At 50.9% G+C, this 18,992-nt stretch overlaps 1 protein-coding gene across 4 annotated transcripts in view; it reads right to left on the minus strand.

The window, feature by feature from the left end:
• GJC2 (gap junction protein gamma 2) overlaps nt 1-18,992 on the minus strand; it is a 62,434-nt gene that overhangs the window by 22,585 nt on the left and 20,857 nt on the right. The window contains exon 1 of one of the 4 annotated variants that reach the window (XM_019529442.1): nt 9,254-9,334. The exons of the other annotated variants lie outside the window; for them this stretch is intronic. The gene's annotated coding sequence lies outside the window, so the exon portion shown is untranslated. Of the gene's footprint in view, nt 1-9,253; nt 9,335-18,992 lie in introns of those variants that run through there. 4 annotated transcript variants of the gene reach the window in all.

Below are 18,992 nucleotides of genomic sequence, written 5' to 3' on the forward strand. Positions count from 1 at the left end.
AGTAAAATCTGGCTTGACCTGGTTCCTGAAGACTAGTTCACCTCAGACTTTAGTCTGGAATAAATTAACCCTGGAATAAGGCGCAGACAGAAGAGCAGCTCTCCGGAGCGGCTGCTTGTAGCAGGTGCTATGACAGTGCCTGGCCCCCGGGGCAGCTAGTTTACATGGCACTACGGGATATCCTGGGATGAAGGGGACCAGGGGAGCAGACACACAGCACGTTCCCCAGAGCCGAGGAGCAGCTGGACAAGACTGGACCCCCACTCCCCCCCTTACGCTATTACCCCAGAGTAAATTTCCCAGGTAGCAAACTTCCTGCATGCTTTTCGAGGGGTGGCTTTACCCTGGTCTGAAGGACGTGCTGCAGAGCAGGGTGCGTCTGCTCCACTTTTACTATGGGAGCAAATAAAATGGTAGTAAGCACTACACACTTTTACTGCACGGTAAACATTGTGTGTCTGCATCTTCAGGCACGAGGTTGAGCCCCTCCTCGATACCAAGGTGGCTGCAGAAAAAAGGGGCTTATCGGCCCCTTCCAAAGTGCTGGGAACCCTTGACTCCTCTCTCCATCAACCGCCTCCACGAACCAGACGGCACTGAGGACCCTACGAGAGCAACCCGACAGCTCAGAATCGGCCCGAGGCCCAGACCACACACCTGGCTCTGTGCAGAAGACCCCTGAAGTCACCAGGGTTGCACGTGGGGCCCCACTGCAGGACCGGGGCCGGAGTCATTTCAAGGATCTGGGTAAGCACCCAAGATCCCCAGGTCCTACAGATCTCGGTCCCATGAAGAGCGCTGGGGAGGGCCGTGGGACTGCTCTGACGGGCGAGGTACCCGGGCCCTCGCGTGCCGACACTGGAATCAAGGGACGACCAGCCCCAGCGCTCTCCAAATATTGTGTCTGGCGCGTAGCTAACCAGATGCTGTGCTGGGAAGCCTCACAAGGTAAACAGTCATTAGCTACAGTGCATTAGGCTGTCAGGAGGCATTTATACACAGAAGCCCTCGCACGGCAGGACGGACGTGTTTGAGGAGGTTGCAGGATGTTCTGCCCTGAAGTCAGAAGAGACCCGCGCCTGTGCGGCTGCACCAGTGTCCAGTCCCCAGCAGCGCAGCAAAGGGGCCCAGGCCAGTGCAAGGGACTGGTAGCACAACCCAGAGCTTTACACCTCGAAAGCCCTTGGCTGAAGCCAGATCAAGGAACTGACACATGAGGGTCAGGGACTTGGGGTTCGCCCCTCTGTTGCTGGTGGCCTCGGAGGGGGCCAGAAGGAGCCAGACCCGTGAGCCACATCTGGCCTGAAACTTAATGCAGGAGCAGAAGCCCGTGCTGCCGACTGCCCTGCTGACCAAGGCTGCCTGCGAGCTCGTCCAAACCCGAAGCGACCGCCCGCTCTAGCAAACCGCTTGCAGAATGTGCAAAGCTTTCCTGCTTCCTTTGCAATCAAGGATAATTAAGCCACTCTGCATGAGACTGGGAGGAGGGTGTGGGTGGCCTGGAAGGCCCTCTGACCCTCTCAGATAACCCTTTGCAAAGCATTCAAGGCCCAGCCTCGTCTGAGGGCTGTATGTGGCGCTGCCAGAGATCAGCCACCTCCGCACCGTGCTAGAGCGGGTGTTGAAAGTGCTCCCCCAGATCCCCAAGTTTCACCAGGGTTGTCCCATCATTAAAACCCTGGCCAGGGCCGCCGTCTCCTTTCTGCTCCCCGCTCTCCCCTGTTTATACTCCACTCTCCATGCATTGCCCCTGGTGATGCTCCACCGGAGGGTCCCCAGATGCAGAGACTGCCCCACTACGACAGCTCCTCATCGCATCAACAGGGAATCCGGGAGGGAAAACGGCCCCACGTGGAGCATCATTTCTGGATGTCCCTGGAAGAGTCGGTGCTGCCTGGGCAGGAGAGGATATGTGTGCTTCTGCTGCACACAAGCAAAGCAGCCAATATATCAGCCCACGACGGCCGGGATGGTTGGAGCTGATATAGCACAGACAGTGAATCCAAATTTAAGGGAAACACTGATGTAAGAATATGCTGCTTGGAAAAGCTCTCACTTCGGTGGCAATTTGGATGGAAAACCACCATGAGAGGATGAAAAGAGAGGGAATGGGTCATTTTAAAAAAAGAGCTTTCCTTAAAACTCCTTTACTATGGCCAGCCATCTCCCTGAAGGCTAATTTTGTGGCATGCAGAGAAGCAAAACTGCCCTTTGGATGGGGAGACTAGCCTGGAGAGGATTTTGGGACTGTTGTTGGTTGTGGCTGTGTTGGTCTAAGGACATGGGCAGACAAGGTTCTTTGGGTAGATGTGATATCTGTTAATAGACCCACTAAATCATTAGGAAAATTATCCTTGTCCAAGGGAAGATCTGAATCCAGACTTCTGTGATGCCGGTTCAGGCCCATCACCAACACCCACCTCTTCTGTGAGTGGAGCCTCCTTTGAATCCTGCTGTGCGAGGCGCTTTGGAAATGCAGAGTGTTATGATGACAGCCCCAACTACTACGAATGTGCAGCGCGTTTTTCACCCCTACCACCCATCCCAAAGGCCCTTTATGTAGAACTGAATCAGACCCTCAGGGAAGGGGTCAATATTAGGTTTCATTATTGGTCTTGGCAGATAGGCAGGAGGCAACGGACTGAGCCTCCGGACTAAGAGGTGAGCTACATCCCGTTGTAAAGGAGAATCCAGCTTGGCAGAGTTGAGGAGCATCTCCAGAGCTGACTTTGAGGCCTGTTTTGTGTCTAGGCTCAGGAATACAACAGGGCATCATAGAAAATGGGGGCTGAAGGGACCTCAAGAGGTCACATTGCATCCAACCCTTGCTCAAAGCAGGACCAGCCCCAACTACATCATCCGAGCCAAGGCTTTGTCTACCCAGGTCTTCAAACCCTCCAAGGATGGAGCGTCCACCAGCTTTCTGGGTGATCTGTTCCAGTGTTTTATTACCCTGCTAATGAGAAAGTTTTTCCTAATATCCAACCTTGCTGCAACTTGAGCCCGTTGCTCCTTGTTCTGTCATCTGCCCCCACTGAGAAAGTCCAGCTCCGTCCTCTTTGCAACCACTCAGGCTATTATTAAATTCTCCCTCAGTCTTTTCTTCTCTACACTAAATCAGCCCAGTTCCCTCAGCCTCTCCTCCCAAGTCTTGTACCCTACCCCAGCCCCCGAAACATTTCCATTGCCCTTCGCTGGGCTCTCTAGTTTGCCCACATCCTTTCTGTAGTGGGGAGCCCAAAATGGACACACGACTCCAGATGTGGCCTCCCCAGTGCTGAGCAGACAGGGAGGATCACTGCCCTCTATTCAGGGAACACAAGGGACTAATCATCCCCTACCATGCAGAGATTCCTTGTTTTAATTTTTCCCAGTCAAAATTTTAACTGCACTGGTCACCCTGTTGTGAAACATCTCCATTTCAGCGGCATTTTAAAGCCCGGTGTGGACACCCTTAATGGTTTAAAACTGGTGGCACTGGGATTAGCTTACCTCTGGCTGGGCAAACTGGTTTAAACTGGACATAAGCGTCCATCCCAAAAGTTAGCCCGCTATCACGAAACTGCTTTTCTGATGCAAACGTGTCCCACTGAAAATGTGCCTATGGGACCTAGCCTCCAGCAACGAACAACGGTTATCCATTAACAATGTCAGTTGAATGTGTAACCTAAAGGCCACGAAGCCCAGCACCCAAGTAGCCAACGTGAAACTCCACGGCCCCGCAATGGGAAACAGCACGCGGAGGAGAGAAAGGGAGGACCCGCTGAGAGCCGACGTTGCCTTGGACAGCTCAGCCTAATGCTTTACGGCATTTTTCTCTTTGTCTGTTCCCGCTCCAAAGTAAGCACTGCAAAGACAGCGCCGGACCTCCAGAGTCAGAGTGCACAGCAAAGGCCAAATCCAGCAATTAGTTTCTTTTCAATTTGCTTCCCTTTCCTGCAGCCGCCATAGGAAGAAAGAAAGAAAGAAAAGCCCCTCCCAAACTCTTTGGTGCAGTACCTGGGATGAGGATTGACCTAGGTCTCCCATGAAAACCCACCACGGCTCCCTGAGCCCTCATAACAGGAAACAATAAAGTTTCCATCGAGTTTTTTTTCCAGCGCTGGCTTTTATTTTATTTTTTTTTAAATGCTTCTGTGAAAGGAGGCCAGAGCCTAAATCGTCATAGACCTTCCTGAACTCCATACAAAATGGCAGGAAGTGCATTCCCCAACAGCAAAGGCCATGCAAACGTTCGCCCCACACCACCTCCTCCTCGCAGGACTGCACTCCGCTCTCGCTTTCGCAGTTCACATGGCAGGGGCCCATTAGCCCAAGCGAGGGCAGAGGAAAAGATCAAAGAGCATGGGAAAGATGAGGGAGTGCTGGAAAATGAAGCCATATGGTGACGAGCTAAATCCCTGAGCTGCTCCACCAAGGTGATTTTCTAACACCTGCGAACGGCCATGGAGTGGAAGGTTGGATGAGCACCAAGAGAGCGTGGTAGAAACAAAAGGATGGGGAATAAGGTCCTAAGTTCAACCAGAAGTTACAGGTTTCGTCCAGGAATGGCTGAGCTAGGTGCTATGCAGCAGGTCAGACCAGATGGTCCAAATGGTCCCCTCTGGAATTAAAACCTGGGAAGAAAAGTGCCTGTTGTTAGCAGGGGAAGGGGCCACAATGAAATGATTTTGCACAAACAATTCCTGCGTGAAATGCAGATTGGGTACGTAAGGTGTTAATTGGTCCCTACTGATTTGCCATCACGCAAGATGGCATAGGCGATGAAGAACGCAAGCTTTCCCCCTCAACCTGCCTCTGAAGCAGCCACCGGTTACTGAGTGCCACTCTGCACGGAGCACCGCTCAGATTTGATGGTTGCATTTATGTTTGCTCCGATCTGGATTTGCATTTATACAGCGCCCGAATACACATGCTCTGGAAGCCCTTGATATAACTCTGAGGGGAATAAAAGTACCGTGCCTGCAGAACTGAAGGGCAGCAGCTTGGTTTGCCGTAATCCTATACAAGCAAGTTGGGCAATGAACCCTCTTGACACACCCTCTCCTCCAAACCTAGCTTTGATCTAGAACAGAAAACTCTCCTGCCATGCATCTAATAAAAAGAAACCAAGGTGACACAACTGGCAATATACACAGTCCATCAATACTAGAGATGGGGTAAGGCAGCTGGATGGTCACAGTGAAAGGCTAGACTGTCCACCAAGTCACGGCACCTTAGCCTGAGGAATGATGTTAAACCAGTTTCATCAAACCAGGCCAACCTGAAGGGTGAACACTGTTACAACATCACTTTAAATCAGGTTCACATCAGTTTGGTTTACACTGGGCCCTACTTCAGTTTGATTTAAACCAGGACATAGTCAAAGTTCAGCAAGCACTAAAGTCAGAGCGGTTGGGTTCAAGCAGACATCATCAGCACCGAAGTCAAGTTTACATGGTACCGGCTCCATTGGACAGGACACCTCATAAGGATACCTGACAAATGGCTCCCAAAACAGATCCCAGACTCCCAACTCATCAATAATCACTGTCAGAGAGGGGGGCAAAAAAGAGATTTAAGGACACCTTGAAGGCCAACCTGACAACATGTGATTTTACCATCATTACCTGGGAGACTTCAGTGCTGAATGGTCCCCAGTAGCGCCACGATGTATGACAAGGTAGGGTTACTATATGTCCAGGTTTTCCTGGACGTCCTCTTTTTTGGACCCCTGTGCTGCATCCGGGTGGGTTTTTAAAATAAGAGCAAACGTCCGGGTTTTCTGCTCTGCCGGGCTGGCTGCTTGGGGCTGGGAGCAGCGGGCAAGGTGATTGGCTGTCGGAGGTCACATGCTCCCCACGCGGGCTCCCGCAAGCTGTAGAGACAGGGTCATAGAGAGGGTCTGGCACTGGCAGGGCTGGGGCCAGCGGGTCCCGAGTGAGGGGCAGCAGCAAGGGCAGAGGCATGTCACTGCCCCCCCACCATCATATTCCCCCTGCCCCTCCGCCCTCCCCCCTGACAGCTGTCCTCTTTTTTGGACCTGGAAATACGGTAACCCTATGACAAGGCACTGATCATTTTGAGCAAACCTGCCTCACAGTGGAGGTGGATACAAGAGATGGATGAAGGGCAAGGCACCAGGATCTACTCCTCCATCATGGAGCAATTGGCCACGTCTACGGTTGAACGCGTTGGCCTCGGATTATCTACGGACTCACCGATGACTCTACTATTCACTGGAAGGCTTTAGAGGCTTGCCCAAACCCTGGCTGCAATTCAGCTGCCCAGGACAAGGGACCATTTTCCCATCCTGTCTTCACAGCCGGCAACACAGCGGGGCAAGGATTTCTGTCCGCGACCGTTACTTACAAACACAGGGTAAGAAAGGATTGAAGAGGGTCTTCCGAGCTAATCCGCAGACGTGGGTTCACAAGGCCCATTGACTGGCAGCTCCCAGAAACACCCTCAGGCGCTGCGTAGGGCTTGTGTATGCATCTATACATGCTTGGGGTGGGGTGGAGGGACCCCCAGGCCTGGTCCATCATCACCTGGCCTTGCTCTGACCAAGTAGCATGTTTGCACTGGGGGGAAAGGGCTGTGTAGCCCACTGGTAAATGGGCTTCTAGGTCCCTGTCTGGCCACCCCAGGTGGAGAAGCGGCCGGGTTCAACCCTTGGCGATGATTGCCATCTTGGCTGGTGCGCAAGGTGAAGGTATCCTCCGCGGGGGGCACCAGGGAGGTTGCCTTCGCTCCCTCTCTCCCCGCCTCCCACCAGAGACCTCGCTCCCTTTTCCTTTGTCGTCCCCAAAAAACTCCGTAGTGGCCAGTGAAAACTCAAAGCCTGCAGACGGGAACATCTCCTAGACCCTCACGCCAGCAAAATCCTGGGAGCGGGACATGCCAAGTCCCCCCGGCGCTCCATCTCCCCCTCCCCTGTGCAGCAGCACAGCCCACGCAGGCTGACTGGGAGATCCCGAGCAGCGGGACCTGGAGCCAATTTGCTCAGATAAGAAAAGTGCTGAGCTTGCCTTAATGGGAAGCATTGCTGTTAACCCCCAGTGTGCCGGGAAAACCTCATTAGCCCCCACTTTAGCAATGGTCAAAGCCAGGAGCAGCTGCTTGAAAGCAGCAGCGCTGCAAAGCTGTGGAGGGTCTTCGTGCTGATTAAAAGTCTGCTTGCAAGGCAGGCAGTAGGCGTGACAACAATTCAGGCAAGCGGACCCCCGTTAGCTTTATGCCTGCCAGCTCGAGGCCTGCTAGCTTGATAAGCGTAACAGTACAGAGCTCAGCCCTGGCGAGAGGCCCGGCATCGCGGGCAGGTCGTGCAGCCTCGACCGAAGCCCTGCGCGGCTGCAGCTCAGCAGCTAACCAAACCTCCGGCCGCGGAGCAGGCCTGCTTTCAGGAGCAGATGAGGGGGGGACGAGGGGCAGCTCTCGCTGGTCTATGCCTGGGATGCCCCCGAGCCATCCTCTCCTGTGGCGTTATTACAGGGAGGGAGGAAGGGGCAACCAGATTGAATGAACAATACCCTGCTCCCTCTGCAACGTGAAAAAGGAACCGGAGCCAAGGTTTTCACAGCTTGGCCACCTCGAGCCAGGCGTCTGCATCCAGACCTGGGTGCCCGAAGAAGTGCCTCGAATTTCAGAAAAGCTCAGCACCCACCCACTCCCACCAAATCCAACGGCAGTTGCTGGGTCCCTGACCTCACAAGGTCCCTTCCAGCCCCTAATGTCTATGAAATCTATGATACTCTGGGAATCAAGCCATTCATTTAGGCTCTTAAGTACCTAAAGATGTACCTTAAACATGGTGCCAGGTAGTGCTGTTCTCAGCCAAGCACTCAGGTAATTCTGTGTCATCTACTGAGCCTCGGTCATATCAACTTCCCCTGGGACTTCTGTTCCTAAGTCACCGAGGCTCTTTGGAAAATCCCACCCCTGATGCCCTAATTGAGGCCATTACTGAGGCATTCACTTTTGAAAGCACTGACTTTAGCAAAGACCACAGGGCTTGGACCCCTGAGCAAATCACCACGCTAGTGAAAAAATCCTGCCAGACTTATTCAGGCAAAATACCCACTGGTGGCTGGCTCAGGCCCTTCGTGATATTGTGATATATATGCAGAATATATGTGTGTGCGCGTGCGTGCGTATGTGTATAGATATAAATATATATCATGAAGCATATATATCACTAAGGGTATATATACAGGTGTGTGTGTATGAGTAGATATATCTATCTATCTATCTATATCATAAAGCATATATATCACTAAGGGTGTGTGTGCCTGCCTTAGTGTATATATATGTGTGTGTGTATGTGTGTGTCACACACACATACACACACACATATATATACCCTTAGTGATATACATGCTTCAAAATGTATATATGTATATATACACATTATATGATATATACACTTTGTGTATATACACGAAGCGCATACACACACACATACATACACGCCGTTTGTGATATATACACAGTACCTTTCAAATGCAGCCACCTCTGGGGCACGGCGCTGCAGGCAACCGGTTCAAGAGATGGTGACATGGCAATGGTGTGAGAGGAACTAGCTAGTGGAAAATGATTATGTAAGTGAGAAAGACAGCTTTATTGATCATTGTAGCACAGGAAACATCAAATTATGGCTGTCTGATGCAACGAAGGTAAAGAGCATTGCCTTGCCACCTCACCCCATGAACATACTTTAACCGCATAATACTAACACTCAGAAATCATCACTGAAAAGCTACTGCAAGAACCGAGCAAAGAGCAGAAAGCAAAGCAGCACCTGCAAGTTAACAGAGAGCAGGGCGAACCCAGACCTCGTGCTCCAGGAGCCGGCAGACAGCTAAATAAGGAACCTGGAGCAAGAGCTGATACAAAAATGCCGGAGGATGAGACTCAATGTCAAGCCCCATTTTTCCACTACTACTACTAAGGCCTAGACATAGCAAAATGAGAAAGCCGGTTACGGTGAGTGAGGAAGCCAATGGCTTGGAGGTGCGCCCGCCAGCTGCTCCCAAACCTGCAGAAATCACAAATTTAAGATAAAAAGGAAACCGTATTACTGCCAGCCCCTTCCTACCCCTCTGGCCCAGCTCCCGGGTGGCGTGCTAAGAGTTTCATGAAGTGGTTGTATATGAATACATTAAACGAGATTTATCACCCTGACATTGCTGTCACCGGTAACTATTTAAATATGTCTAACCCTGAGAAAACCCGAGAAAATTGCGTGCAAGGTAGTCCTGACGGAGCGCTGTACCTTCGCTTCCGAACGGGCAGGAGAGGAACGATGGGGAATGCGGGTCTGGTCCTGGCTACATCTGCTAGTAGCTCGTTGGCCGGTTGGAGATGAAGGAGAGAGCAAAACACGGCAGCAAGTGAGCAGGAGGCTTCCTGAGTGTGTTTATATAGATGGACACTAGCCCTGCTGACACAGGATGGGTCAGTGGCCCCGGTACGAGGACCTGGGCGGTTTGATTGTTTTTTGGATCACAACTTCCATCTGGAAGCCACTGATACCCAGCACTAAGGAGAGATGCCGTAAAAAGCAGCATGTACGTGCAGTGCTGCAGGTCTTGGTGGATTTTACGGGAGCGGGCCAGGAGCAGGGGCCCTGTCTTACAGCCGGAGATGCAGCAAGGCAGCACCCTTGGGGGAAAGGAACCGGTTTACAGACTGGGACACAAAGTACAAGGAGATGAAGCAGCTTGCCCAGGGTCACACTAGGGGTTTGTCCACACATCACGCAACAGGATGCTTGCAACACAAGTTGGCCCATGTGAGCCAGTGTTAATCCTCTTAGTATGGGTATCAACAGCTGTGACGATAAGGTAACATCAATTTTCAGCTAGCCTCCACTGAAGTACATGACCTTGCAGGAAAGAAGGCTAATGGCATCCCAGGCTGCATTAGTAGGAGCATTGCTGGCATATCGAGGGAAGCACTTCTTCCCCTCTACTCAGCACTGGGGAGGCCAATCTGGAGTCCTGTGTCCAGTTTTAGGCCCCCTGCTATAGAAAGGATGTGGACAAGTTGGAGAGAGTCCTGTGGAGGGCAATGAAAATGTTTCTGGGGCTGAGGACAGGACTGGTGAGGAGAGGCCGAGGGAACTGGGCTTATTTACTCTGCAGAAGAGAAGACCGAGAGGGATTGAATAGCAGCCTTCACCTCCCTGCAGGGGGGCTGCAGAGAGGCTGGAGCTGGGCTGCTCTCAGTGGGGGCACGTGGCAGAACAAGGAGCAATGGGCTCAAGTTGCAGCAAGGGAAGTTGAGGTTGGATACAAGGAAAAACTTTCTCACTAGAAGGGTGGTGAAGCACTGGAACAGGTTACCCCGACACTCTCCATCCTTGGAGGTTTTTAAGGCCTGGCTAGACAAAGCCTTGGCTGAAATAATCTAGTTGGGGCTGGTCCTCCTTTGAGCAGGGCCTTGAGGACCCTTCCCACCCTCATTTTCTACGATTCAAAGACCTTCAGGTGCTATCATCACGCCCCCATTTGTTCTGGGGATGCTGTGGCAGATACAGGACTAAAACCTACATCTCCCAAGAGCTCCAGTTTAAGCAGCAAAATCACAAACCCACCCTGGCCTCTCTTGCCCAAGCATGCTCCCACTGATGTCAACAGCATTTAATCTCTGTAGGGTCCACTTAGCAATGATATGACCCAGTTGTTATAAATGATCCCTGTGCACCATCCATGTAGATGCTAAGGTCTCCATGAACAACCCGAACGCACAGATCTGGTTTTGCAGCCACGGGGTATTATTTTTGTACTTGCACTTGATGACGAGTGACCCGTACTCTTCGCCTCACCGTTCACCTTTTCTTGGGAGAACTTCAGCTTCTTTCACAACCTCTTCCTCTGTACAGCTGGGAGCTGGCAGGGCTTTGCCTTCGGCTTAGAGCATGGAAACACGAGTCATACTCCACTCGGTAACAAGTGATTCCAGGGAATGAGTTGCAATAAAAAAACCCAGAAAAAAGCCCAGCTGTAAAAACAAAAATTAAACCCCGAGATCCTACAACCTCTTTGTACCTTGACCCTAGCACGGAAATGTAATGTGAACATCCATTGGGGCCATATTTCCCCCTTTCAACAATGGCATTTTTTCATGAATGAACATTTATGAGGTGAAAAGGGAAAGGCGGAGGTGGCGGGGGTGGGAGCAGTCAGCTCTGCCCAAGGCATTTTGACCTTGAGATGCTTTTGCCGTTTAGCGTCGGACAAAGCAATAGGCTCGGGTGCCATTACATGCAGTGGATGCCAGTCCAACACAAAGGAAAACAAGAGGTTCTTGCTCTGCTTCGGGCCAGGAGGCCTCCCAGGGCAGGACCGAGCACCAGCTCAGGTCGTTCCTGATGTCTTGTGTGCTCCCAGGCCCCCGTGTACTCAAATCCACGTCCAGGCTGCGCTCGTTTCCTGGTTTGCATCCAGCTCATTGCATTGCATGGACATGGCATGTCCAACGGGATCTTCCACTGACAATTCCAACCTCCTCCTGAGGTGGAAAAGCAGCACATAGGAAGACTGGGCTGGAAGGGGCCGCCTGGCCCAGCAAATCCAGTCTCCTGCGTGCTTGCAGGCATCCTTTATCCAGTCCTAAAAGTCACCCACTCCAACCCCTCGCTCACCACAACTAACCACATGTGACAAAATCAAAACCAACCCACAAGCAAGCAGCAGGGGAGATGAGGGCACTGCCAGTGCCCTGCCACTGCAATCACAAGAAGACATTGCTTAATGTATACTCAGAAGGTCCTGGGAAGAGGACCACAGCCCATGCCACGCTAGGTGACAACCCCTCCTCCCACCACAGTCCGTGCATATCTGCCTGCCAGGGGAAGTGGGAGGGAGAATTGATCCTGACTCTAAAATGCATGAAAAATGGACTGTGTTTGCACTGGCCTTACTGTCATGGTGCCCTGATCTTCTCTGGGCTGTTAAAGCAGATGGCAGGGCAGGGTGGCACCTTAAGGACTAACTGGCTCAGAGAAGCATGAGCTTTCATAGATGACAGATGACCTGGTCAGCTACAGTGACAGGAGCAGGCACATCCCCCTTCTCTCCCTTTGCTTCCTGCTGCGCCCACAGTTTAATATCCATTGCCTGGCAGGGGCAGCAGCATTTCTATTCAGGCAATGGTGAGGGAGTCAACTGATTCTGTGGCTCATTATAATCTAAGTTCTGGTTCCTTCTAAACTCTTCATTGCAAATGGTGTTAATGACCCTGTCTCCTGTTTAATGGTTTTGATGGTCTACTAATCAAGGTGGCCTTGCTTCTGCAATTCTGCTGTCAGTAGGCACATCTACACAAAACATTTACTGCAGAGCAGACTAATTAGCTCCACAGTAAATGTCTCGACATTTACACACGTAGGGCTATTAGACTGGAGTAAACTAATAAACACCACAACAGGGTAGTACTTGTATTTGTGGACTTTTTTACCCAGATGCTCTGAGTAAAAAACTCACTGATAGGTCTGGCTGGGGCACAAGGCTGCCTGCTGGCTATCCCCACACTGAAACACCTTCATGCCCCAGCCAGTCCTGCCGCTGCACATTGAGACGGGGCAGAGCAGCCCCAGGCTGGCAGGCTGACCCCATGGATCCCCCTGTCAGCCAGGGCTGCTCCAACCCACTCCTGGGAGCATGTGTAAACATGGTGTGCGGGAGCAATAAACTCTGGCACAATAAGCACCGGAGTTTATGGTGTCGCATTAATAAGCACGTTTAGATGTGCTCAGTTAGTGGCTCCTGGCAATACAGCTTTTATTTCACAGCCCTGCAGGCTAGTCTTAACTCTACCTAAACACAGTCACTCAGGTGTTGACACCTTAACGCAGGTGAACATTAACTCAGGTGTGGAAATAACTTTCAATGAAGCACTGGATGCACTGTCAAGATGCTCAAGAAAGCTAGATTTTGTTTCATGGATCTGAAAAAGATGTACATTTAACTCTAATGACTAGTGGACCGATAAACAACAGCTTTTGCCTATGTGGTTTTTATACCTAATATATGATATAGCAAATGAATGCACATTTCAGTAAAATTATATTTGTTTGTGCTTCGATCTTGAACAGAATAAGCTAGCCGTAAGCCCCCAGCTTATGAGTAATGCTTTTGGTGTCTTTTTACCTGGAGAGAAATGTGTGTTGTATTATATGGGATGATGCACCACATCATCTGCACACACCCCCCCCCACCCCTTTTCAGAAGCCTCGATCCACCCCATTGTGCAGCAATGCAAGTAAATGAAGCAGCCTTATTTTCATGCAACAGGTAGTGCCTCTCAGGGATGTTGGGTAGCCACACTGTTATACCACCACCTTGGGGAACAGCTTTTATCTTCAGATTAGAAAGGACGCAACTCTTGCCTGCAGCGACCTCTGACCTGGTCACTGCAGGTCCTTGCTGATCAGTTCTTTTCCACTATCTACATTTCCTAACCACCGCCTGCACCTGTCAGCAGCAACTATAACCATCGTGGACTTCATACCAAAGCAGCAAAAGAGAAAGACCCCCCAAAAGACGCAGAAACGGAATTTGTTGTTTTTAGCCTATTACTTAGTTGTTGGCTTGTATCAATAACTCCTTGACACCTAAAGTCATCATGGGTGGAGCTATTGGTACTGCAAGGGGCAGCTCTCCAGCTCAGGTCATCAGAGCTTTAGTTGAGCTAGGATGATCTACACCGACCGAGTACATGGCCCTCAGACTGACTGAAGGGTGCTTTGCTGCTGTAAAAGTCTCCTAAACAATCCCCTATGGGGAAATCCAGTTGGAAGGCAGCTGCAGAAGACATATTCCTCCTCCAATGGAAGGGAAGAAAGAGGAGGGGAGGATGAAAGAATCAGGAATGGCAAGATCAAGTTTTTCTCCTTTACTTTCCAAAACTTCCACCCTCTATTTTTTTTCCCGTGGAGAAAAATCCCAGCACAATTTGTTTCTGGGATAATAAAGGGGGACAGCCAGGCCATCTGCTTTGGTATGCGCTGTACTGAGTCTATATGCAGGCATGTGAATAATTGTTTAGTCCCTCCTCGTTGCCTAGGCTTGTTCATCCTGCCTGCCACCTGTACTCCACTTGTGTCCCTTGACTGCTCATCTCTGTCTGCGCTCTGTTTTGGTAGTGGAAAGCATTGAACCCAGACCCCTCAAACTCTCAGCTAGCATCTTCACCATCCTCGCTTCCTGTCAAGTTAAAAAGCTACAGCAGTTCTCCTATGCAGCTCAATTGGTAGCTGCACTGAAAGGTAACAGAGCAAGGGAGGTCAAGAATTTCAGATTTCCACCTGATCCTCTTGGGACCTGAGCTGCAACGATACTCACTGCAGTGAATATCGAGGCTGGAGAGAGGAGGAGGAGTTTAGAAGGACTCTCACATTGGAAGGAAAACAGGGCTCCTCAGCCAGGCTAGAGTATCAGAGCTAAGGAGAGACAGTCAAGAAGCCCAAGACTGAATCGATTCAGTTTTCACAGGTTAGTCTAAGCTGTGTAGATTGAACCGATAAGCAAGTGAACAGACATTCACTTTTGATTCTGCAAGGGAGGTGCAAAGCATCCTGGGATACAGGGGGACTGAGAGTGAACTTGAATCTGGAGGGGATCTAGGACAGAAGTTCAATAAACTAATTTAACCTGAATCAGTGCAGTCTGATATTACATCCAGCCAGGTTTATCTTAAACTGGTTTTGCCCATTTTGAAAGTGGTTGATGTGCACTGAGTTTCTGTTGCGTTACAGATTTGAACCAGTTTCCAATCATATATTCTGGTTTATGTATAATATCTGTTCCGAGCCCAGGTCTTTCCTTGCTAAGGTGGATCCGGTAATGAGATTTGCCATTGGTAACAACCCTCTGCCTCTCCACTGATGCAGGGGCTCCAGCACTTTCCTAACACTAATGGATTCAGCCCCATCATAACTCCATGGAGTTGGTAAATCCCCATTGCCCAGATGGAGAGAGGCAGGGACTTCTCCATGACTACATGCAAAATGGGTCTGTTATTATTAGTCCTAACCATGATCAGAGCCTTGCTATACTAGACTGTGTACTCCTAAACACAGCCGGGGATGGTCCCCGGCCTCAAGACTTTATAATAAATAGGGACAGGTCAACAATTCAGCAGCAGGTAAAGGGGTTAGTAGTTTATTGCAGGTTAACAGCTCCAAGGTAAGTGTCTGTGGGCAGGCTCTTATCCTATGGTAAGTGAGAGTTAAACTGTGGTCATCTTGCCATGTTTCACTGAGGGATGAACCGCTGTGGCTTAGTTTGCACTTACCATGAGATAAGAGTGAACACACGGGCAGCTACTGCAAAGTAGCTGACATACTGTAAAGCGAAGCTCCCTTTGACCTTGGAGTAAATTGTTCATCTGTCCATGCCCAAAGTTGACAAGAACCAGACAGGAGAGGAAACTGAGGCTCAGGAAGCTGAAGTGACCTGCCAATGGGGACAGAGTAGCCAAGCTGGGAACTGGGTCCAGCTTCCTGGGCCTCTGCCCAGCACCCACCCATTGGGCTATACTGCATGCCAGTTTGGCAGCTGGGGACAGCTGGTAATGACAGTGGTGTGACTCCCAGTCTACACTGGTGCATTCATCTGCCTCCATCTTGTTTCCCTGCTTCCCCCACTCAAAACTTCTCCTTTTCCCCTTCCTTCTCTTCTTCACCTCTACTGATGTCCTCGTGTCCATGCCTGCATCGCCTCCCACCTTGGTGACAGCAGTGCTCCCCACAAGCCCCCCAGACTTCTCTAAGGAGTGGAGCAAAGCCGATCTACCTTCTCCCAAAGACCCCAGTGGCCTCCTAGCCACATCACGGTCCTGTTCAAGGTTTTAATGACTATAATCACAATCTTCCCTTTTTCTGCTCTTCCCCTTAAGACCTGCTTTGCTCATCCACCTGTTGACTACCACCACCACTGCAAGAAGCTTCTCGTCTTCAGATCCTACCACCCAGAATGGCCCCCTCCATCTCTCTCCACTTCCCTCCATTCCATCCTCCTTCCAAAATTTTGCTGAAAGCAAGCTTTCTTCCTCAGCCAACAACCTGTTATTCTCTGCTCTTGATTTTGTGACGGCTCGCTGGCAGTGTCTTAGCCCAGGGGTTTTGACAGGGCAAAAGATGATTGGAGGACTTGGGATTCCCTTTCTGCATCAGTCAGGCCCCAGACTCACTCCCCATGTCCTCTGATTGGCCCCTTGGGTCACCTGGAGGGGAATAAAAGGGGCAGTGTGGGCTGACTCAGGGGAGACCAGTGAGGGACAACAAGGAAGGAGCTTCACAGAGCTGGCAAGAGCTGGGCCAGTGGAGCAGGAGCAGTGCGCCAGGAGAGCCTGAAGGAGCAGGACTTGCAGGCAGCAGTGGGACCCTCAGCAGCGCGGTGTGCGGCCGGCAGGAGAGGCTCTCGCTGGGCTCCAGGATCCCTGGGAGAGGCTGCGGCCAGCAGGAGAGGCTCCCCTGCTCCAGCAAGGATCTGAGCAGCGACCTGAGAGGTTCCCAGCTCTGCTTCCAGCTCCTCTGATCAGAGGCCAGGCAGCGCAACATGAGGCCGGGGGTCCGGGAAGATCAAGGGCCCCAGCAGGCTGGAGCAGTGCCACCAGTGGTGGCTGCGTGGCAGCAGTCCTGCTACCATGTGGGAGAGCTGGGTTCAAAGTCCCAGGTGAGGTAACCTGGGGTGAGTGAGCTAACAAGAAGCAAAACTTCTTGCAGTGGAAAGGGGCCTTTGTGCTCCCCCCCCTCCCCCCCAAGGTATGAAGGCCCTATATTTCCTTGACATTTTGCATATTTTGCCTTTTTATATTTCACCAACCCATATCAATTGTTCTGCTGTTTGTGTTTGATATTTTGTTAACCCTGTTTTTTGTCAATGTTTGTAAGTGTCTAACCTTTGTTGAATCCTGCCCCTAGTGTCCACTATACCCTCTGATTTATGCCTGTTATGTTCCCAGTATTAAAAGGTGTATGGTTAAGTCCCCACTGGTGGTCTGGCTCTGCTCTATAGAGGGAGGAGAGTCCCTACACCTCCCACAGCGCTTGTGCACCTGCTTTGATCGCTTCAATGGAGAGGGGGTACTTCTTGGAGTACCACCCGGGTTACAATTTAATTACCCTCTAGCCTCATCCAAGAAATGAAATTTCCAAAGCCCGGCAGAAAATTAAAATGCCGTTGCCAGCTTTGAGAATGGGGCTTTCGTTTCCTGCCTTCCTCTGCCGGCCACCCATTTTCAAAGCACTGAGAGAGACAAACCCAGAGTCTTTCAGACACTAAATCACATTGCTTGACTCATAACGTGGCCAGCTCAACTACACCTAGTTCCAGCTATTGAAATGAAGGCGACCGTCTCCCTCCCACAGGAACTGACCCTCGCATTGTCCTCCAGGCCTGTGGAAGCTATGATGACATATCAGCATTATTGTCTGCTATTTCTTTCCAGCCTTATTTTGCTGAGACTTTAATTCCAGTTTGGGGGATGAAACAGCTCAGGGGACTGAGGATGGGGTATGGAGATTCACCTTAGCAGAGAGGCCAAGGGGTGGATGGTAATGGAGAGTGAACTGGATGTTTCATCTCTGGTGCTAGCCGCTTTAGCCAGAGGTAACCTGCGGGCATAGGAGTGCTTCAGGCCTGCACCTATATAACTAGTTAGTTACTAGATGGCAACAGCACACCCTTAGTAGGGTAAAATTAATCCATCTCACGATGACCTAAGCACAGCTCATATTCCCTTATTGTTATATTTAAGGGGAATTCTGTCTTAGGGGCGATGGAGATAAACTATTCTCGGTGGCTAGAGGAGGCAGAACTGGGAGCATTGGCCGCAAGCTGCAGCCAAGGAAATGTAGGTTGGAGATGAAGATGAAATTTTTGAAGCTGAGAGTGATTAAGCACTGGAACAGGCTGCCCGGGGAAGTTGTGGAGTCTCCATCCCTAGAAATTTTCAAGATCTGGTTGGACAGACACTTGGCTGGGGTGGTTGAGTCAGGGATGCTCCTGCCTTGAGCCGGAGGATGGACCAGATGACCTTGTGAGGTCCCCTTCAGCCCTATTTTCCTATGATCCTGTGGCACTCAGCTCTACATACCCAACCTCGATGAGTTTTATTGGACCCACATGCTGACGAGCATGATACAGGGCAAATAACTTCCTTTTGCAGCTCCCAAGACCAGGTCTTCACAAGGCTGGAATGGCAGCAAGTATCAAATGCAACTTTGACAGGCCAACCAACAAACCAGCCCAAGTGCCCCATCTGAGGGCATGTCCGATACTGATGCCGCAGGACCATAGGAGAGTTCAGGCACAATGTAATGGAGCTCTCTCCACTTGGCTGGAAATAATCCCAATAGCTGTGAAATGGGCATCGTTGGGATGTTACCAATTTGCTAATTTTTTCTGCATATCTCGGCAGCTGACCTTAATTAAAACCACTGCAAAGGACTACAGTGCTGGGGAGCACCAGCTCATGCTCCGTGCTCTCCAAGGGAGCAAAACAGCTCCTGTATCCTCGGGCAGGACTGTTATTTTTTGCAAAATTAATCTGCGCTCCTGGAACGTGGAGCTGGCACGAAACAAGGCCCATCCTGAATTCCTCTCGATGAATGAATCCACGTCCAGGCGCAGGGTGATGTCACCTTCCTGCATGCCGAGGGGAGCTCCTCCCTGCAGCCTCTGGCCCTCTTCGGGCAGCCTCTGCCTCCGCTGCAAATATTTGCTTTGGCCTGTTCTTGGGAAGCCTCCGACCGTGGGGAGCTGCAGCAGGGCAGGCTCTGAGCAGCACTCCAGCTCAGCTCATTACTCAGCCACGGACTCCCCAGCTGACACCTTCCCACTTGCAGCAACAAAGGCCATTTTTCCCCTTCCCCTTCCCCTGGCTCGTAGCTGGGTGAGTAATGCCACCATCCCCTTTAAGGAGAAAGCCACCTCCAAATACACCAGCTTAAATCCAGTCACTCCACTAACATCGACTGAGCGACTCTCGAGTTCACGTCAATG

Source organism: Crocodylus porosus, unplaced genomic scaffold (genome assembly GCF_001723895.1).
Source record: "Crocodylus porosus isolate Cpor-Errol unplaced genomic scaffold, CroPor_comp1, whole genome shotgun sequence".
In the NCBI taxonomy this organism is placed as follows: domain Eukaryota; kingdom Metazoa; phylum Chordata; order Crocodylia; family Crocodylidae; genus Crocodylus; species Crocodylus porosus.